The 23,225-nt window shown below is 37.1% G+C and overlaps 1 protein-coding gene across 7 annotated transcripts in view; it reads right to left on the bottom strand.

Annotated features, from left to right (window-relative positions):
* GRM1 (glutamate metabotropic receptor 1) overlaps positions 1-23,225 on the bottom strand; it is a 387,866-nt gene that overhangs the window by 289,475 nt on the left and 75,166 nt on the right. The gene's annotated exons all lie outside the window — the stretch shown is intronic.

Here is a 23,225-nt window from a genome sequence, read left to right as displayed (position 1 = left end):
AATAAATGCTCTGGACTACACTCTCTACATTTTAAATGGCCACAGATCAGTTGTTAAAAAGAAAAGCAAGTATTTAAAGTTACGAGAGGACCAACAATGTTCAATTTCCCTACTCCTCGGCCCTATTCATATCTCTGATCATTTAACTGTCATTGTGTGTTTATTTTACTGAAATGTTTATCATACTATGGCCAAATTTATGTCACAGAAAAAGGTATAGCTGATACTTAGAAATAATTGGTGCCAAAAAGTGATATAGATCTACATGTTGATAAACATACACATTTACTAATACATTATAGAGATTGCTGTCTCCAAAGGGATAAGGAAAATGGGCAACAGGATGATATATCTGGAGAAATTAAACATTTAGTGTATTGAGACAATCTTTTCCAAAATCAGTGCAAATATGTAATGTCTTCTTTGAAGTCTACAAAGAGGAAAGTATTACTTATACCTGTAGTCTTGAGCCAAATTATGAAACCATAAAACTTAACATTTTATGTTATGCTATGAAGTCTCCAGTGTTCTGTATCTAAATTAATTTGTCTTTTTGAAAAATATGGCTTTGGAATGCATTAAGTTGATTAAAATCACTTACTAGATCAAATTCTCCAGGCATTTGCTTTTTAATCTGGAAAAATAATATTGAATTTCTACATTTTATGAAGATACAGAAAAATGTGTACAAAGCACATGGTACTGTACTTGGCACTTAATATTTTTGAAACAATTATTCAAAGCTTAAACTGAAAGAAAAATTATGCATTTTGTAAAAATAAACTATGCTGACTCCTCAGAACTAAAACTTTTTTGCTAATACTAAAAACTGAGTTTTTTCTTCTTTATGATAGATATCTGAGCATATGTATTAATCTTCCCAGGATGCCACTCAAAGAACACTGGAGATTTAAAAATAAAAATGAATCTATGGTAGCATGAGAAACCAGGGAAGGGTGCCAGATGCAGACCAGAACTGCAGGGAATTTCTAGAAGACACAGGCAGATGGGTTCAGATTGATGGTAAAATCTCACTGAGCTGTACCTGTAGCACTGAAAAGACACAAGAGAAGACTACTAAAGAAGTGAGTGTTCCCCTCAGGATCTAAGAAGAACACCAAGATCAAGGACAGAAGGGACTAGAAGCACAACTGGGTTGTGGAATGGTGAACTGCAAAATTACTGTACTGCTGATTGTACTGTAAGCCTCCAGACTAAAGCCTCAGAAAGAGCTCTCTAAATAAAATGGAAGATCTGCCATTGGGAATTTACAGAAGTTATTGGAACAAAAGGACAGTTCCAGAATGCCTGGACAGCTCAGTTGGTTAAGTGTCTGTTAAGTGTCTGCCTTTGGCTCAGGTCATGATCCCAAGGTCCTGGGATCAAGCTCTGCATCAGGTTTCCAGCTTAGCGGGGAGCCTGCTTCTCCCTCTCCCTCTGCCTACTTGTGTTCTCTCTCTCTCTCTCTCTCTCTCTCTCAGTAAATAAATCTTTTTTAAAAAGGATAGTCCACGTGTTTCTGGTAACTTTTGGTTCCCTTGTGAACACGTGGCCCCTACATCTATTAACTAAACTCTGTGGATAATCTAGAAGAAACATCTTCTGGTCAAAACCATGCAGCCTCTCTACACCCAAATCTCTGTAATAAAATCTAAATTCACTCACTGAAGAAATTATTTTATTCACTTTCACTGGGAAATCACCTCTAGCTATCATTACTTAGCAATCCCAGCCTTCAATTATAAATACAAATATTTCAGAAAAGCCAAAAATGTGGAGTTTTTAACTAAACCAATGAACTACCATCTTCAAAAATAAAGTTAATATAAAAACTATCATAGAAATTGGGGTGCCTGGGTAGCTGAGTCAGTTAAGCGTCTGCCTTCTGCTCAGGTCATGATCCTGGGGTCCTGGGATCAAGCCCCATGTTGGGCTTCCCTGCTCAGCAGGGAGTCTGCTTCTCCCTCTCCCCACTCCCACTTGTGTTCTCTCTCACAGTCTCTCTCTCTCTCTCAAATAAATAAATAAAATATATTTTTAAAACTATCATAGAAGGCAGGCTGGGTGGCTCAGTGGTTTAGCACTACCTTCAGCCCAGGGTGTGATCCCGGAGACCCAGGATCAAGTCCCAAGCCAGGCTCCCTGCATGAAGCCTACTTCTCCCTCTCCCTGTGTCTCTGCCTCTCTCTCTCTCTCTCTCTCTCTCCCCTTCATGAATAAATAAATAAAATATTTAAAAAAAACTATCATAGAAGCTTAAAATAAATAGAATTCTTAGAGATTTGAAGAGATGTCATGTCCACAGAAATAAATGAAAATAAAAGAAAAAAGAACCAATTAGATATGTTCATAGCATTGATTGCAGTGATGGTTTCACTTACCTCTAAACTCATAGTTTTTTATGTAGCAATATACCTCAACAAAGTGTTTTTTTGTAAATAAAACTGATTGTTGGAATGAAAAATTCAAATAAAAAACATCAGAATGATTCAGGCTTACAGCTGAATTAGTGAACTATAAGACTGTGCTGAGAAATCTTCCCATGTTCAATGCTTCAGAACAAAAAGACGAGAAAGACTGAGACAGGACAAATCCAGAAAACCTAATAACTACTTAACAAGGAAGAGGTAAGAGGTAGAAAATGAGGAAGAAAATAAATAACAGAGAAAAATTTATTGAACTGATGAAGTACTAACATTTTCAGAGAGCAATTAGTTGAATTTCTCTAGGAATTTGTAGTAGGGATAGGGTAAGTTGTGGAATATAGTCTAAATGCCATCTAATAAAATTTGTAAATTCCAAAGATAAGAGAGAAAACCTGTAGTCTCATCAATGAAGGAAAAATATTTGCAAAAAAGTTGATCAGACTGGCATCAAAATTATGTCATTTTGAAGATAAGAGTCTGGATGAAGGAAGAACAATATCTACAAGTAGCTGGTGGAAAAAGATTTTGATCTAAGTCATAATTCAGGTAAAAAATCACATTAAAGACATCTGAGATATATAAAGACACATGAAGTTTCCCACCCCATGTACATTTTCTGAAAAAAACAAGGACAAAAACAAAACACTTCTTTAGGCTGCATTATAACAAAATTAAAAATTTAAGAAAAAATATAGGTTATAAGTAACAGTGGTAAACAAAGAATTGACAAAAATTTATTAAAAGTTGAATACATCATTATTGATAATTCATTTTAATAGTCATAATATATATATAATGTAAACTATGTATACATAAGATGTATAATCTATTCTTCTTTGGAATATAAAAGAATATATAATAAACATTATTTTTTAATCCAAATCCAATGCCATCAAAATAGTAGATAAGCATCCAACTCAAAAAGCTAGGAAAAAAATAAAGCAAAATGAACCCAAGGAAATTTTAAAAAGAAAGAACAAAAGAACAGAAATTTTAAAAAGGAAAACAAATCACAATAAACACGACAAAATTAAAACCAATAGCAGACTTGAAAAAAAAGAAGTACCAATCTCTTCCAAGTTTGATCAAGAGAAAAACAAAGAAGGAAAATAAAACACAAGTTAACTACTTTGGATATCAAGCTAGGGAGGTGAGAAATAGAGTGATAGATGTAGAGAAGATTTTTAAAAATGAGATATCATCTTATGTCAAAGCTTTCAAATCTATATAGAATGAAAAATAATATAAGGGGCACGTGGGTGGCTTAGTAGGTTAAGCATCTGTCTTCAGCTCAGGTCTTGGCCCCACACTGGGCTCCCTGGGAGTCTGCTTCTCCCTCTATCCCTCCCACCGCTCATGCTCTCTCACTCTCACTCTCTCTCAAATAATCAAATATATAAATAAAAATAATATAAATTTCCACACTGACCTAACAAAATTGAAATTTTTTATAGATCAAAAATAAGGGAAGGAATTAAAAATAATTCAAAGATTTATCTCTCTCCAAAAAATACTAAGCTCTGATGACTTCCCAGGTAAGTTTTATTAAACCTATAAGCTTCAGGGCACCTGGGTGGCTCAGTGGTTGAGCATCTGCCTTTGGCTCAGGTCACAATCCCAGGGTTTTGGGCTCGAGTCTCTCATCAGGTTCCCCACAGGGGGCCTGCTTCTTCTCTGCGTATGTCTCGGCCTCTCTGTCTGTGTCTCTCGTGAATAAAAAATAAAATAAAATAAAACCTATAAGCTTCAAATAATAGTAAGAAGGAAAAGAATACTTTGTATTTGATTTTATAAAAGAATTCATAATGGATCACAAAGCAGAAAAAAATGTAATGCACAATATGCCTCTACACACACACTATACTATAGATTTTTATCTCCTGGAAAACAGATGTAAAATTCCAAAGTATATCTGAGTGAATAAAATATAGAAGGATATTAAAAGAATATATTATTCAATTGCCAAGTTGGGTTTATTCTAGAAGTAAAAGAATCATCCAATATTAAAAAATGTATTAATCAGAGTCAGTGTGTTAACCATTTAATTACATGATCATCCTAACATGAGAGAGAAGTCTTTGATAAAATTCAAGACATGTTCTTGAGTTTTAAAAATTATACTAAATTGAAGATAGATGAAATCTCTCATAAATTGATGAATGGTATTTATCAAATACAAATAAACACATTAAGAGGTAAACACTGAAAAGACTTTAAACAAAGATATCTATTACTAGTTTGATTATGTAGCATTGTTCTTAGCAAAGGCAAAAAACAAAGAAAGAGATGAATCATTAAATATTAGCTGGAAAACAACAAAAGTTATTTTGTAGACTGTTTCCTAGTCAATACCAAGGTAAATCAGAAAACTAGTTAGAACCAAAACACATAGTGGCCAGATACAAGATCATCCAATCAAAATCAGTAACTTTCCTAATTAACCAATTAAGAAATATTATGAAAAACTTCTCATTTGCAATTGAAATAGCAAATCTAAAATTACTAGGAATAAACCAAACAAGAAATGTGCCAAACCTATGTGAATGGGAAGACAGTATTACAAAATTATAGCTTAATTTTCATTGCCTTTGTTCTACTGAAATTTTGTAGTTAGTGCCAAAATTAATTTGAAGAATAAGTGGATGATAAAATCAAGTAATATGGAGAATGAATAATGGGAGAAGATGGCATGCTAGATCAACACAACTTCAGTACTGACTGCCACTTTCTGAGAACTTACTATGTGCTAAGCATTGCTTGAAGTTTGAGATATATGTACCACACACACACATACATACACTTATTGTATCCTCAAAACAACCCTATAATTATCATCACCATTTTAAGATGAGGAAATTGGCCACAGAGAAGTTAAATAATATATCTAAAATCACATAGGAAGGATCTTAAAAGTCTATAGGATTGAGGAATCACTAAACCCTACCTCTGAAACTAATAATATATTATATGTTAATTAATTGAATACAATTTTTTTAAGTCTACAGGATTGAGGGAAATTACTCATCTTTTCTCTGAGCAGCAATTATCTCAATAATCAAGTTTTTGACCAGAAATATATCTAATCTTAGCATCTGAAGTGCAGGTGTTCTGCGTCGTTTAAAGAAACTTCATGTGCGTTAGTCCTTAATCATGCCATTGATAAACTGATACATTTCAAGGAAAGGAAAAATAAAGACCTTAGCATATCTTTAGTATCCAAAGTATTGCAATGATGACTGAAACAATAAGCCTGAACACTAAGTTCCAGGTATAAAGTATCTTATTATTTATGTATTTTCCCAATCTTTAAAAAAAAAGATTTATTTATTTATATTAGAGAGAGAGAGTGGGTTCATGAGCAAGGGGAGGGGGTGGGGGGAGCAGACTCCCTGCTGAGCACAGAGTCCAATGCAGGGTTCGATCCAAGGACCCTGAGATCATGACCTGACCTGAAACCAAGAGTCAGACGCTTAACTGACTAAGCCACCCAGACAGCTCTGTATTTTCCTAATCTTTAAAATGGAATACCAATGTAAAATTTGCAGTTATTATAAGGATTACATGAGAATATATATGATATTCTTAGTTTATTTATTGGCTAAATAAATGAATATCCCATTACCCAAACATAACTAACTAATATGGTAATTTTAGTACACTTCTTTCAAACTAGTTTGATGGTTGTAATACTAGAATAATTTAGAAATCAGTCTGCTTTCACTAATTGTATAACAATTTTTACCATGTTTGTATTGTTATTTAACCAGGATTTTGAAGGCCACATAACGTTCCAGTGAATGGAGGTATCCTAACTTACACAGCATCTCACAACTATTATTGATTTAGTTTGAGTTCATTTTGTCTTGCTTTTGTAATTATGCATGCCACTTCAATAAATTATTTGTGCATTTATTTCCTACTTCCAATTATTTCCATAAAATTGGAAATCTTGAAAAAATACTATAAATGTTTTTATTTTCAATGTAGAGGCCACACTGCTTTCTAATTTGTGACGGGAAAGCAATCTACCAAAAATGTATAGGAATGCCAGTTTCAAACTCTCTGCAACTTTGAGTGTTCATTATTTAAAGTTACTTTTCTTAGTTTAATAGGCTCTGATCATTATTATGCTGGACTCTTAAAACAATGTTCCTAATAGGTAGTTGTTTTTATAAATGAGATCTTCTTTTCCAAATTTTTGAGGTAGTAAAACTAAGCAACAGACTCCTTAGCAGTTCCAAATGTTAAATACACACCCTCTACCTGTTTCTTTTCAGTTTTGCCATGTTGCCAATGAATGTAGTAATTACATAAAAGGAGTTCATTCATATAGATCCAAAAGTTCACTAAGGGTAGCTAAAATTTGGGAGGAGTACATAGCTTAATTTTTGAGACTTATGGCAAGAAACCATATCCAATACAGAGCATTTCTCAATTCAGAGAGAAGATTCAGGATTTAAGGTCAAACACCTGCCTCAGAGTAGCTCTTTCCCATCCTCAAGAGAAATGGCTACCAACTCATTAGTTCACTGTCCAATCTTTCATAATATACCTAAGAGAAGTGAATCACATATTTTTGTTTTCATAAGATCTAACTCTGAAAATTTTAATCTCTTTCACTCTTATTCATAATCCCTGTTGCAAAAGCTCAGGGATGTTCAATGTGCTAGGCATCAAAATATCACTATCATCTCACCCTTGGCCTTCTGTTAAAAGCTTTGAAGAATACTGTTCTGTATTTCACAGATTTAAGAAAGAATGAAATTAAACTATCCTCATTTGAATTATCACTTTCAAAGTCTTCATTTCTCTTTTTTTTTTCCCCTAGAAGAGTACATATGCTTTCTTCTAAAGGGCCTGAATTAACAGCACAAATGCAGCAATGTATTTAGTATAAGATAAGGCTTTGTTAGTACTCCATCTTCTTTTGCACTGTGCCAAATTTAAGGAATATCTTAAGGTTTAAGCTGCAGGAGGAAGTCATCAAACAATAATACAAGTTTAATTGTTCAAACATTCTAATCAGCTTGCTATGTGTGTGCTGAGTATCTAATGAGGTTTTGGCACTATGGAGGAAACAAATATATGGCATGATCTGTGCTCTCAAAAAGTTTCAATTTCAGTTGGAAAACAAAAGTGACATCCCACTTAAAATTAAAGACTGAACACATCAAAGGAATAAAAGTACTTTTGACTTCATGGTTTTGCTCCTTTTTGTTGGGTTTTATTTGACAGTTTTGTCAAAAAGAAATAGGGAACTTGAAGATTTATGGGGATGAAGACAGAATTTTATGAAATAATGATTTGCCTTTAACTTAAAGTTTTATCCTTTCTGTTGATTATTTTGAAAGCTAGCTAGATGACCGAAAATCAAATATTCTTAAATGTATTTTGAAGCTGAAGGCAGTGAACCTATGAATCATCTGAAGGTGACCCTCCATGAAGAAAATGTGGAGAAACAACAAGGACCACCAATTCAGGAAAGAGCTAACTTGGCTGTTTTGGAGTTGCATAAAACCCAAGAGGCATCTTTAATTCAAAACAGCAGACAATTTAAAAACCAGTGCATGTCCCTGAGTGAGTGATCTGAATGTGAATATACAAAGGAAGAATATAAGAATCTTCCCACTTCTTATGCATAGAAATGGTGATGAATGGCTCTTGGGAAGCTGTCCTTCAGGAAGAAACCTCTAGTAGAAGACCAGATAGAGGGGTTTCTATCTTGATCTCTCCTCTGCCAGAATGAAAAAATAATATACATGGTCTGAAGCACGGAAAAAAATCAAATGTGTTGGCATTTCCAAAAAGAAATAAACTTTCAGGGTTTAAGTAGCAGTATATATCTCAATAAAGGACTCCCTATTTCTGCTTATCTGAACAACAGATGGTGTGGCAAATAAAAAGGAAAAGACTTTTCTGAAGATATTTCCTTCCAAAATGCTAAATGGAGCCTGCATCCCTTATACTTACGTTGTTCTCTCTCTGTCTCTCTCTCTCTCTGTCTCTCTCTCTCTCTCTCTTCCTCCCTCCCTCTCTCTCTCTCAAAAAAATCATATAAAAGTCAATGTTTTTCCAGAATGGCAATTAAATATAGATTGAGGTGAGAATTATGCATATTCCACTACATGCAAGTTGCTATTACAGAACTCATCAGATAACCTCATTCATTGGTTGAATTACTCAAAACAGTACCCATCTCTACACATAAAGGCTATTTCTAAACAGCACACTAGACTGACTCACATCTAACAAATTTTATCAGGTGTAGGGAATGCAACAGTATGACATGTAGTTCCAACATTTAAGGAGTTTACAGTGTTGGTAGAAATAAAACGTATATATGAAGGTGGAATAAAAGTACGTTGAACACTTAACTATCAGGCATTGAGCTAAGTGCTTTCCTGTGGCAACCCATTCAGCACCCCTAATAGTAGGGGTGGTTAGGGGAACCTTGTTGTCCTTTCCATTGACTTCTTAAAGCAATTAGAATAAAACCCAAACTCCTTGCCACCAAAGACCCCATGATTTGATCCCTCCCTTCCTCAGCAACCTCACTGCCTACCATATGATCACAACACCTGCTTACTATGCCCCAAATGTTCTGGCTTTCCTTCTGTTCTTCCAATAAGTCAAGATATCTCAAACCTCTGGGATTTCATACTTGCAAGTCTTTCTGCCTGGAGAGCTCCTCTTCTGGTCTGTGAGAAGCTGACTCTACACATCAGCCATGCTCAGGTAAAGTATCAGCTTCTTCATAGACATGACCATCCTACCCAATGTAGACCTTTTCACAGTCACTACTTCATAATCTGGTTTTATTTTTCATAACATTTAATATTTGCTTACATTATTTGCTAGTCTATCTCCCTCACACTTTGTTGTATTTTTTCACCACTGTGCACATCTTGAATACAGTAGGAATCAAAAAATACTTTTTAAGAGAATTAATAAATTTCCACAGATGAGTTAACAGAGACATAAAGCCATAAAGCTGCTAAGTAGCAGTCAAGATTTGAGCCTAAAGCCCATGTTCTTTTATCTCATCTCTAAATACCTAATTTGGCATATTCAAACAACAATTACACAACATAGCATATGAGTAAACAGAAGATGAATGCCATAAATAATAAGTACTTAAAAAAACAAAAAACAAAACAAACAAACAAACAAAAAACCCTCCAGACTGGCTTTGTTAGGGACAGCTTTCAAGGAGGTGGACTTGAACTGAGTCTTGGAAAATGGGTCATCTCATGACCACTGGAAGAAAAAACTGGGTGAGTACTGATGACAGGGGAAGCACATACCATCTCCAGAACAGCAGGAGAGCATTCTGGTAGGAGATAGTGGAAGTATGTTTTAAATCTTAACATTTGCATCTCAGAATGAACACTGACATTCATCAGCTAGGTGACAGCATCATATAACTTCTCTAACAGTTTCCGCATCTGTAAAGTCAGCCCGACCGATTTCACAGTGTTAAAGTAATTAATGGAAATATATATATATGAATTATATGCAGCATATTTCTAATAATTTGTTCATATTTAAACATGGGAATAAATGTAAATATATATTTACATATATATACACATATATATATATGCACTTGAAAAATATAAGTTCTCTAAAAGCCAAAAATAACTTCACCATAAAATGAAGAAAGCAAATTTGAGGTAAATAGCAGGAAACTTAACTAATGCCAGTTAATATAAAAATAAACAACTATAATTATTTATTTTAAAACATTTATGATTATGACCCACTAATTTCAAGGAGACCTGAAAGGAGAAACAATCACCTCCATACACAAGTAGTCACCCAGATAACCAAGTCCTGATGTGGCAATGAGGTCCTCAGGTAGAAGGAATGGGAAGCATGCCTCCTGAATTCCACAGATACCTTTTAAATATTCATTTCCTCAAAACCTATCTGTTAAATGGATCCATTTATCTCTCTAATGTTTTTTGAGGTAAATGCAATTGAGAGGTGATTAAAGGGAGGAAAGTCAACAACCAGTGAAAGGGACATAGCGAGTTCCCACGGGTAATCAGAATTTCTGGGACAACTTCCCATTTCTGGCTTGAAGGGTGAAAGCTCCAGTAAAAACAGCCACCTCAAGCCAGTCAGAGGCAAAGCTGCAATTTCTGGCAGGAGGTCTCTAAAAATGCTCAGTTTAGCCAAGCCCTGGGGCTCTTTTACTGTGCCTGGAAGCATGAGAGGTAAATAAGTGAATATTAAAGCCAGAGAAAAACTAGACACTGACAAGAGAAAAATCATTTGTGCAAGCTAGTATGCTACTACATTTTGCCCAGATGTTAGTATTTATTTTGCATATTGTTCCTCTATTATATTTTTGATTTTGTCTCCTATGGAATAATAATACCATTTAAAATAAATATTCACAGAAAAAATTTATCAAGAGGGTGCTGTTTTCTTAATCTTAGAAGAGAAGAAATAGGAGATGTCACAGAAGGCCATGGTCCTGGTGACAGGGACAGGACATTGTAGGAATTGTGTCAAGGAGAACCTTGCAAATTCAGCTTACTGGAACAAAGACACATTAGATGCCACTGAAGCCAGGGGAAAAGAGAGTATTTATAGTCATATCACCAAATGCTGCCCAAAACACAAAAAGCAGGCTAGCTACCCTTAGACATAGAGAATCAAAAGAGCGAGCAATAAGCCTAGAAAGCATTTGTCTTTGCTTTACCGGTAATCATTAATAACTTAGTGTGCATTTACCATTCTAGGTATACTGGGGTGCACAAAAATTACCCAGTCTCATAACCTGTCTTCAAGACACCTGTAGTCTGGTAGAGGAGTTGATCCTCAAACACAGGGTGTGGGACCCAAGGAATTTAACAAAAATTCCCTACCCCTGGACAAGCAGAGCAGGACTAGCTCCATTTTGTGCTACACCCGCCATCTCATGTATAACCCCCACATGATCTGCTTATTGCTTAAGGCACTCCCCCACCCCAGTCAAGCCGCTGAGCATACCCTTACCGGAAACCACCAAAGAATGTAAACCCCGCCTTTTGCCCGCCAAACCTGCGCGCCAATTCTGACCAGAGTGATAGGCTAGTTCAGATGGTCACTATAGGGTAAATTGTAATTCAATTGTCCACCTGCGTGCGGACCGACATGACTATGCAACTTTCTATGTGTGTTACAATCTCATTGGCCCCTGGCCCCTATATAACTGCTACGCCTCTTAACCTCGGGGTCCAAGCCTCTGCACTGCTTGCACTTGCACCCAAAATCGAGCTTGTCAATAAACCCTCCTGCGCTTGCATCGGTGTTGGCTCCTTGGTGGTTTCTCAGATACGTAATCTTGGGCACAACAAGGGAATTATACCACAAAGGTGACTAGATTTAAGTGGGTTGAGAATTACAGATGATGAAAGTAGCTCAGTGAGGTGATAAATTAGAAAATATCGCTGATAGTCACTTAGAAGGTCAATGGCTATAGAGATTTGCAGGCTCTCTGGACACAAAGTTCCCTTCAGTTTGGGAGATGTAGTCCTTACTTATGATAGAATCTACGATTAAAAGAAAAAATCGATGAGAATTAAGTTGACAATTTGCTCCCTGCATCACATGGGATGTCACAAGGGACACTACGGTTCGTCCAAGGAGGGAATGTTTCTTATTAGAAGGGCAAAATAAGAGTAAGCTCCGTGAAAGCCAGGGTTTGTCTGCAAATCCAGCTCTGGATCCACTACTTAATCAGCCAGGGATTTCTTTCCTCCCTTTACCACGAGAAGCAAAGCCCTGGCCATCCACAAAGATATCTGAGATTCTTTAATGAGGCAACATAAGTGTGCTTATATTGTAATGGAAGCTGACAAGATTATGCAGCTGACCTTCTGTCTCAGAATTTAAGCTTGTGTTAGGAGTTGCATTTACAATGAATCGCCATTAATATTAATCAAGTCATTTTCCAATCACGTTCTACATAGGAAATGAGCTCTCCCTAAATAAATACCACCCCAAGACTAACTACAAATAACACTTACCCAAGTGTTTCGTGTTTTCAAACTATCACTTAAAAGAAAACAATTTCCAAATACAGAACATTTTCGATATTCATACAGACCAAATTCCACTATCACAAAACTCTAGGACTTGTTTGGAAGCTTTGTGACACAAAGATTTGATCTGCATGTTTTAGGGTGCTGTAGGGAAATAATTACAGGACTGAGAGGTAAGGGACCCAGGCTTTGGTGGCTTTCCAATCATTGTGTGACCTGAGTGCTGCCATTCAGCCTCCAAGGCCTCAGAGTGCTAACCTGTCAAATCAACAAGTTGATTGAGTTACCTTAAAAGTTCCCTCTAATTCTTAACATTCCTTTACTCCAGTAGGAGAATACTTAGTGCAGATGTCAAAATTTGGGTTTTCATGAAGATTTAAGTGTGCTGTAATTTGCTGTGTCAAAAATATTACAAGGTACAAATGCTGTGCTAAAACTAAAAAATATCAATACACCAATGATTCCAGCCCCTTAAAGGCAAGTGATTAATGACATATTTAATGAATTGCTTGGTTTTTTAGATAGTTTATTTACCTTTTTTCTTTTTTTTTTATTTACCTTTTTTTCAAGTACTCCCTTTTATAATTCCAAATTTCTAAAAATTCATTAGATTGACATTAACAACTATGAACAAAGCTTTCAAAAACCTGTTTTTTTTTTAAAAAAAAAGGTTATTTGCTTGTCACCAAGAGTTTTTAAAAGTGTTTTGTTTGACTATTTATAGTCAATTTACTGCTGTTTACTTGCATGTGTTATAAATTTTAACTAAGGACATTTAGTTTTAGGAATATTACTAATTTAAAGGTTACTATTCCAAAATGCCAGATTATCTGTTTCTATTCCCCACCAATATGAAGAAGATAATCTGCATTTCCAGTTCTTTTCGTTTCTTAACCAAGCACAGTCTGACCACCACCACCCACCACTCACCTGAAACTACTCACCAAAAGCTACTACTACTCTACTACTATTAATCATTCCAATTGTTTATTTTTTAGTCCTACCTGTTGTGAAATATAAACCGCTTCACAGAAAAGCCCATAGAATAGAAATGCACAGTTCAAAGATTTCTTTCACAGGAAATATCCATAAAAACATCTCAGATCAAGAAAGAGAACATACAAAAAAAAAAAAAAAAAAGAAAGAAAGAAAGAAAGAAAAAGAACATACCAGACCCTAGCAGTGGCCCTCCTGACCATCCAGGTCATTATCCCTTCCTCCTTTCAAGGAACCACTGTCCTAATTTAGCGTACTCATTCTTCAAGCTTTCTTTTGCATTTTTACCACCTAAGTACTCCTAAGCATTATAGGTTTAATTAAACCTATCTTTGTAGTATATCTGACTTTTCTCAACATCGTGTTTCATGTTTTTTATCCTTTTCTCTTGCATGAATTCCATTTATCACCATTTGCTTGGCCATTCCAACGTAGGTGCAATGGTTTATTTTGAAGTGCTCAGTCCACTGACCTTCCTCGGAGCATGTAAAAGTTGACCGTTGCCCCTCTGAAATTCTCTTCGCTTCAATCTTTTTTTTTTTTTTTTTTTATTTATTTATGATAGTCACAGAGAGAGAAAGAGAGAGAGAGGCAGAGACACAGGAGGAGGGAGAAGCAGGCTCCATGCACCGGGAGCCCGACGTGGGATTTGATCCCGGGTCTCCAGGATCACGCCCTGGGCCAAAGACAGGCGCTAAACCGCTGCGCCACCCAGGGATCCCTTCTCTTCAATCTTTTACAGAAAAGCTCTCCTGGGTTTTCCTGTTCTCACTTTGATGGTTCTTCAGCATTTTTCACTAAGTGCTCTTCCTGAATGCTCCCCACATGGAGTATAGACCTTCTTTAGGTATCTTTCTTTATCTCCTCTTTGAACATTATCACTAGATAACCACTCTTTCTTTAGTTCTGGTCCCCAACTACTTTTCTAGGATGACTTTTCATGACTTCCTGCCTTTCTTCACCCTCAATGCAGCCTAGACCCTCCCTCCCTCCCTTCTCACTGGACATTTTACACAGGTATTCCCTCTAGATTTTATTTTTTTATTCATGAGACACACAGAGAAAGAGCAGAGACATAGGCAGAGGGAGAAGTAGGCTCCACACAGGGAGCCCAATGTGGGACTCGATCCCAGAACTCTGGGATCACACCTGAGCCAAAGGAAGATGCTCAATCGCTGAGCCACCCAGGCATCACCCATATTTTCCTTTTAATTTCCCAATCAAATGTTTCCTCCAGTGAAATCTTCAGGAACACTCCAGGCAGCTCTAACTGCTCCCTCATCCGCATTCCATGAGCACATTGTGCAATCCTCTGCTACAGCACTTATTGTGTTGTATTGTAACCATTTGTGCACATCTATATCCCTCCCTAGAGGACAAGGAATTACCTCTTACTGGTCTCTGTATCCCTAAGAGTGCCTGGTGTGTCAACGTTGCCAGAATGAAGGAATCTGTTTACTTGGTAACCTTTATGAGTTGCTGGTGCTAGGGAAAGCCTCATAGCATTAGCACTCATGCTAAATTCGCCTGCCAAAGCCGCCCCAAACTTTTACGTGGTAGGTGCTGCAGGATGGGTTCCCTAGGAAGCATACGTTGAGATGCAGGAGATTAGCATAGAGGATGTTTATTATGTATGCTCTAGGGATCAACATCTGTAGAAGGAAATGAAAAGAAAGAAGCAAGTCTGGGCTGAGGAAAATATCAAGCTGTTATGTCTCTGTGGAAGCCTTTGACAACACCACATGGGGTTCTGAGGCTAGAATGTCCCTAAGTGGGGTAGCTAAGCTGGGGCTGTGTATTCCCTCCCTTGAATCAGTAGAGGCATGACTTTCTTAGCCTGGCCAATCCCTGAAGGACTCTTACCACTAAAAGTGGCAGTGCCACTTTTAATTCTAGTTTCATAGTGTCCATCATGGTATAAAATGCTGTTAAAAAGAATCTCATAAATCAACATCCTGGGACACCTAGGTGGCTCAGTTAAGTGTTTGCCTTCAGCTTGAATCATGATTTCCAGGTCCTGGGATGGAGCAAAGTGTCAGGCTCCCTGCTCATCAGAAAGTCTGCTTCTTCCTCTCCCTCTGCCCCTCCCCCGTTCATTTTCTCTCTCAAATAAATAAATAAAATCTTTAAAATAAATCAATATCCTAAGTTATGTATGTCTAGTAGGTAGGATTTTCAGTGGCTCATAATGTATCTACATCATTATGAAAAAACCGTAATTGCCACTTTCACCGTGTTTGGCATAAAAGTTTGTGTTCTAACTTTATAATCTTTGTGTTTTTTTTCCCCTCTGGCCTTGTGCCAGCACTCCTAAAGGTCAGTCACCCCATACATAAGACCCCCAGATCACAAAAGTTGTAGATAAAGACCCTTGCAGTGAAAATTTAACATGACTCCCTTTGGAAAGATTGAAGTGACAGAAAACAAGGTATTTGGTTGTTCAGCAGTTAACACTAATGAAGTGCACAGTTCCATTTTCTCAGCCACATTTCTGTGAACGTTGGAAATAAAAATTTTGAAAGTCTCAACTAAGTGCCAAAGCATCTGAATATCTAACTTCTGGCTAAATATTTCAGTTTCTTCACAAGTTTTTTCTTCCATTATTTTGTATACCTAACAGTGTGAAGAAAAAGAAGAGAAAGAAGGAGATGGGGGCGAGAGTAGATACTTATACAATTCTCTCTTGGACAATCTCAATATATAAGCTACCAAACTAGAAGGATTCTTTTTCTTCACATGGGAAAACGGTAATGCTATTTACCCCAGAAAGGGTAAAATCTTCACTTTTTCTATTCCTTCTAGAATAGCTCAACATATGAATCACCAACATATGAAATACATAAGTGTGCCAAAAAGGACTGTACAAGAAGACAGGGCAGTAAAGACCAAAATGCAAGAAATTTGCATTGGTGGATTCTGATTACTGATTTCTGAGGCTGGCATAATAAAAAGAGTCCTGTGACTGCCAGATTTCCAGAATGAGCAAATAGATAAAGCGTGGTGCTTTTAACCAGGATAAGATATATAATATATAAGAGGAGGAGCAAGTTTGGGAGAGAAAGATTATGGCTCAGTTTTGTAAATCTTCAGCAGAGATGGCTGGATACCATCCAGTGGAGATTTAAGATAGTTTTAGATCCCTCACTCCTTTGAAGGCTGTGCTAGGAATATGAATTTGGCAGATATAAGTTTAAAGACTCATTCATTCATGCATTTATCATCCAACTAGCTATGAGCCAGGTACCATGGTGGCTTTCAGATAAAAAGAAGTTAGTGTGGTGATCAGTCTCATAGCTGATGCTGTAAGAATGGATGACACCACACAAGGAAAGATAGGAGGAGTGAGAAGAAAACCAATGATAGGACTTTTGGAAGGATCCAGATTGAAGACATGAATACTAGAAGAAAAATGTGAGAAGACTAAGAAAGAAAGGCTGGATAGGTCAAAGGAGAACCAGAGGAGAGTAGGAGCTTAGAATGTAAGGGAGAGACAAGAAGTGGACAGAGTTTAGATTGTTACATTAGGCAGGCTTCCCTGTAGAACTCACCATTAACCCTGGAAACTGGCATGTGCCATTTCACTTGTGATAACACCTAACTGCAAAAATAATAGATCTAGTATACTGCCACATAAAAATACTCAAAGATCAATTATATCACTGATACTATTAATATATTATAATTATTATGGCAATCACTAATAGTATTATCATTATCAACAATGTTCTATAATTTTAAAACATCAAGAGAAGGACTTTGAAAAATGGCCCCAGGCTTTAATCCCCAGCAGGTCCTCTGATAGAGTAGATGCTGCATGGTGGATGGCAGTGAATCAGATTACAGAAGGTTGGGAAGTGACTGACTTAGAGGGAAGACAAGAGACAAAATGTAGACTAGCATGTCCAAAATGTTGGCCATAAAAGAAAGATTGGGGGCAGTAGACAGATAGCTACTGGAGGCCTTTGTTAAATGTGTAGGGGGTATGCTCATATACTAAAGAGATTAGGTCGCTGGAGTAAGAAATTGTGAGGATACAAGTAAGAGAAGGAATAATGAGAAAGATTCTGGAAGACTCTATCAAACTATCTCAAGAGCAAGGGTAAATTTCTAACAGCATTAAAATACATCAAGTACTTCAGAAAAGGTCTAATAAAGATGTATAACATGTTATTGGACTATATTAAAGATGACCTGAAATACTGAAATAATCTGTAAAACTGATTAATCATTTCACAGAGTATATGTACATCATCACTTTGTATACCTTTTTTTTTAAAAAAAAATCACACTGTGAAACCTAAATATATACAATTTTTACTTGTCAGTCATAACTCAGTAAATCTGGGGCAAAAAGAAAAGTAAAGCAAAAAGTTAAAATCACTTTTTTAAAAATAGTTAAATATGTATCAAATTCACTAATTGGAAAGCTTACTAGAAAAAATATTTCTCTTGAAATTAATATATAAAGTCAATTAATTCCATATCACCAGCACCTTATTTTAGTCTGTGTGTGGATGCTTAACAAGTTTATTTACATGCGCATTAAAAAAGCCAAGAATAGCCCATACACACTTGAAGGAGAAGATGGTAGAAAAGACTTACCCAGATATCAAGCCTTCTATAAAGCTACAGTAATCAAGATGGTGAACATTTATTGCAAGGATGGACTTTTAAATCAATAGAATATAACTGAAGTTCAGAAATAACTGTGCACACTAAAGGATACCTGATTTATAACAAGTTAGCACTCCAAACCAATGAAGAAGGGCAGACTTTTCAATCAAAGGAACTATGATAATGGGTAAGTATATCCATCATTTCCATGTGTATTTAAAAATCTGTGTGAAAGGTGAAACTTTAAATCTTTCAGAAAAGAACATAGAGGAATATCTTAACTTAGGATAGGGGTTTTTAGTAAGACACTTATTAATAAATACTTACTTAATAAAGCACTTACTATAAAGGAAGATATAGATAATTTTGACTACATTAAAATTGAGAACTTCTGCTTATTATAAGACCCCATGGAAAAGGTAAAGAGATAGACCACGAAAGGGAAGGAAGATATTTGTAAGCTGATAATGCTTAATCTCAAAACACAGCCAACTCACTGAGAAACTCAAAATTAAAAAAAAAAAAAAACTATCCAATAGAAAAATAGGGAAAAACTTGAAAGGAAGTTCCACAAAAGTCAAAATGCAAAGCATCAATAAACTTTTTTTTTAAAGGTACTCAATAGAGTAATAGAGAAAATGCAAATTGAAATGAGTTAACATTAAACATCCTTAAGATTGGAAAAAATTTAAAAGTCTAATACCAAATGTTGGCCAGGATTTGGAGCATCAGAAATTGTCATATACTGCTGGTGGGAGTATAAATTCATATACTCTTTTTGGAGCGGCATTATCTAGAATAGCTGAAACACATATACCCTTTGATCCAGAAATCCTACTGCTAGGAAAAAACTTTAAAAAATGAATGCACCAAGAGACATTGTTCATAATATCCCATACTGGAAACTTCCCAAATTGCCATTATCGGTAAAATGCATAAATAAACTGTGATATTCATTCAATGGACACCATGAAATATTAAAAATGAATGGCCAAACTAAAGTTCCATGCAACCATATGAAGGAACCCCACCACAAGGTTAAGCAAAAATAAGACAAAAAAGAATATACACAATGTGATTCCATTTATATTAAGTTCAAAAATAGAAAAATAAACCTTTTTACTGAGATGTGAACATGTTGGTGGTAAATGATAAAGATAAGCAAAGTCAGTATTACTATGAAAGTCAGCAGAGTGTAAACACTAGGAGAAAGGAATGAGACTGCAACTGGGATGAATTTGCCTGGTTAGTTCCCTCTCACTCTGCCTTCAGTAGCTACTCCATATCTTCTATATAAAATGTTCTATTTCCTGATCTAGGCAATGTCTATACAAGTATTTGCTTTATTTTATTTGTATAACTGTCCATTTGGATTTTATGCACTTTTCTGTGTGCGAGTAACATTTCTCAATAAAAGGTGCAAGGAGAAAAAGGATATGTGGTGAGATTAACTTTAGACAATAGTGGGGAAATATAACTTTACCTAATAACTTATTATAAGAATTGAACATAATCTATATACAATGCTTGGCTCTACAGCTAAGATGAAACACATGCTCAATTATCTTGCGTATATTAAATTATCTATAAACAAGAGCCAACATGGAAAAAAAATGATGTTAAAGCTGGATTTTTTCCTTGAATTCAGAAATACTTCAAGATATTTTCTAACCACTGAGGAGTATTTGTGGTCACCAGAAATCCTAATCTGTTTGTGTAGATGGCCTACAGGAGAGAAATATTATTAATTTCCTTTGCAAATGGATAAGCAGCTTACCAAGGCATTTGGTTACATGTCATCCTGTTGAAATAAGGTGTTTGATCTATATATTCTAGTGTTTTGCATGCTGGTATATTAAAAATGATATCTTAGACATTTCATTTTCTTCTTCTGTGCTTTAGTATCCAATTTTAGAGACTATCAAATCAACTGAGTTAACCATTCTGATTTATCCAAGAATGACTGTGAGGCTTAGGAGTAATATTTATTAAGTGCTATTACTTCCACAAATACATACGGAGCAGTGTGCTCTGTGAAAGGCAATGCACCAGGGGTGGGGAAGGGCGCTACATAAGAGAATAATGCATGACCAATGAGAAAGTCAAAAAAACTGAGTTCAATAGATCAATATGAAACAAACTAACCATAAAGCAAAGCTGATATAAATGCTAAGTAGAGATGTAAGTCATACACTGTAGGAATATTTAATTCAAACTGGGCAAATCAGGACAAGATTGTCATTTGAAGGAGACTGAGAGGATCCAGGTTTGGCCCTTACCAGAGTATGAATTTGAACAAATTCCTCCTGCACTACAAAATCAGGAAACTCCATAAGCAGAGGATAAAAGTTCTAGATACGCTCAAAGACTGTAAAAGAGATGGGTAAATTGGTAGCACCCATATTGTGGAGGGGTGTAGAGGGAAAAGATACCCGACAGGCAGCTTGAAACCCATCTTTGAGAATACAGAAATAGTTTTAATGTCTACAGAGTTACTGGGTTAAACCGGCTCTACCACAAGACAGAAATATATGACCCACCCCACTGTCTTGCAAATACATTCCAGAATTATAGACCTTAATGAGCTTCTACATAACAAATGTTCCTCACCCACGTTTACTTGTTACTCGCGGTACTTCCTGTCCTCAACTAGCAAGCACCTGTCCTATAGCTTCATATATTTGTTTTCTATTGCACAACATAAAAACCCTTTGTTCACTAGAAAAAATTGGAATTTTTTTCATGTAATAGATCCAGGGATGGCCCTTCTTCCAACCTCCGTCCACCCTCCCATCCGCTTTCTAGTCAGTGCAACCTTCGGAACCATGTCCCCTGTGGTCCTCTGTCTCGGGGACCAGCCAAGGCTCTGCTCCTGATTCCGGATCAACCATGAGCTCCCGCTTCATCGGAGCCCCTCCACAAAGGTGCAGGCCCCGTCAGCTGCCTGGTTAACCTGCATCTGGGGGCCTCCTACACCGACCTCTCTGCGCTTCTATTTCAACCAAGATGATGTGTGCCCGACGCTGCGGGCTGAGAAGCGCCAGGGCGCTGAGCATCCCTGGAGGGCACAGAAGCAGCGCAGCAGTCGCGCCGTCTTCCACGATAGAAGCAGCCGTCCCGGGCAGCGCGGGTGGCTCAGCGGTTTAGCGCCGCCTACGGCCCAGGGTGTGATCCTGGAGACCCGGGATCGAGTCCGGCGTCGGGCTCCCTGCATGGAGCCTGCTTCTCCCTCTGCCTGTGCTTCTGCCTCTCTCTCGCTCTCTCTGTCTCATGAATGAATAAATAAAAATCTTTAAAAAGAAGAAGAAGCAGCAGCTGTCCCAACGTGAGCGGGGTAAAACCTTGACACCACGGAAAGCGCATGATGTGCACGCGCCGGGTTCTCCATGACCGCCAGGAGAGCCACTTCCGACTTGAGGAGGTGAAAGGTCAAGAAGATGGCGGCCACCTGACTCACTTCCGCAGGCTGCCTGCACCCGAGGCTGGACCGGCCCGTAGCTCTTCCAAAGGCTCCCGCTGCCGCTGCCCCGGGGCCTCCAGACCCCAGCAGCCTTCGAGGGGCCCCTCTGCATCGGCTGCTGCAGGGGTTTCTGCCTGAGCTGCTCCTGTGGCCACCGGGCAGCTTTCCAACCACGCGGGAGCCCTCTCGCAAACTGGGGACCGAATGAAAACAATAAAGCTTTTTGCAGCAAAATAAGTAAGTACCTAAGCAAGTGCAGTGATTAATTAATATTTTAGAATAGATATCAAGGGTTTTTCTGAAGTGGCATGTCAGAGAGATGAGAAAAAGAGTAAAATCAATATTCACTTTGGAAACCAACTTCACCACCACCACCACCAATTAGACGAAAGTCTCCCTAAAACTTAGCAGATTATCCCTCACAGGCTGTCTGTATTTTAGTACCTGAACAAAGTTAAAACGTGTACAATATCGACTTTTTGAGTATGTTCCCCATAAACAGAACCACCTTTCAAGTCAAACCATTTATTTCCCAAATTTGCTATTGTCAGTTACATAATCCAATATCACTGTCATTCCCTGGCATAGTAGAACATGACATTTTTTAAAAGTAAGCAACAATCTGTAAGAGAAAAAGGAAGAAGTAAATTCGGAGTGTTTTCAGTCCAAATATCATCTGTTTCTTATGTTCAACCCAAATGCATTTCACTGGATAACATTAAATGCTACTTAATGTTATAACAAATTACCCCTTTTGAGAATCAAAACTGTCTCATAGCTAAGAATTATATCATCAGATTCGTTACTCAAGCATGTTCCTATGGTGAATTTCCTGTTCACCCCTCTTCATACAAACTAACACCCACCCGACATCACAACTCAATCATTTGACACAAGACAAACAGTTGTCTGCCTGGTCATGGATGATATGCCAGCAAGTGAACAAGGGGTTGAAAAGAGGGAGGCCATTTTTTATGCTTGTGATTAAGTTCATCCTTAATATTGTATTTCAAATAGAAAATCTTCTGTTGTGACATATGGTATTAAGGCCTACATGAAATATGTGGAAATAGTTACTTGGGGCAGCCTCAGCCCCAGTGGTGCAGCAGTTTAGCGCCACCTTCCTCCCGGGGCGTGATCCTGGAGACCCGGGATCCAGTCCCAGGCCGGGCTCCCTGCACGGAGCCTGCTTCTCCCTCTGCCTGTCTCTCTGTCTCTCTTCCTGTCTCTTTCTCTGTCATGAATGAATAAATAAATAAAATCTTTAAAAAATAATAAAATTAAATAAATAAATAAATAAAATCTAAAAAAGAAAAAAGAAAAAAGAAATAGTTACTGGGTCCTTTAAGCCGGCCAGAGGCTGAGAATGCCCCCTTCCTCTCAGTGCACTTGATGACTACAACCAAGGACTCAAAAGCTGTATAATGATCTTCAGCAATCACCTTCTTCTCTCAAGTCCCAATCTGATCTCCGAAAATTAAGTGAGATGAACTAGCTAGTCTCTAGGTCTTTTCCAGAACTCTGAATCCATAGAAGAAACAACAATTTAAAAAGAAGTAGCTGCAGAAAATCCCAGCAAAATCAGAATGTGAATAGCTCTAGGCTGTAGACTGATTAAAACAAGAATATTTTTAGCCTGGTTAAGTTAAAGTAACCTTAGCTGGGCTGATAATAAATCTGAGTGTCAGGGTCAGA

Source organism: Canis lupus, chromosome 1 (genome assembly GCF_048164855.1).
Source record: "Canis lupus baileyi chromosome 1, mCanLup2.hap1, whole genome shotgun sequence".
NCBI classification, from domain to species: Eukaryota; Metazoa; Chordata; class Mammalia; order Carnivora; family Canidae; genus Canis; species Canis lupus.
The sequence above is the reverse complement of the archived record's forward strand: the minus strand, read 5'-3'. Positions and strand labels throughout refer to the sequence as shown.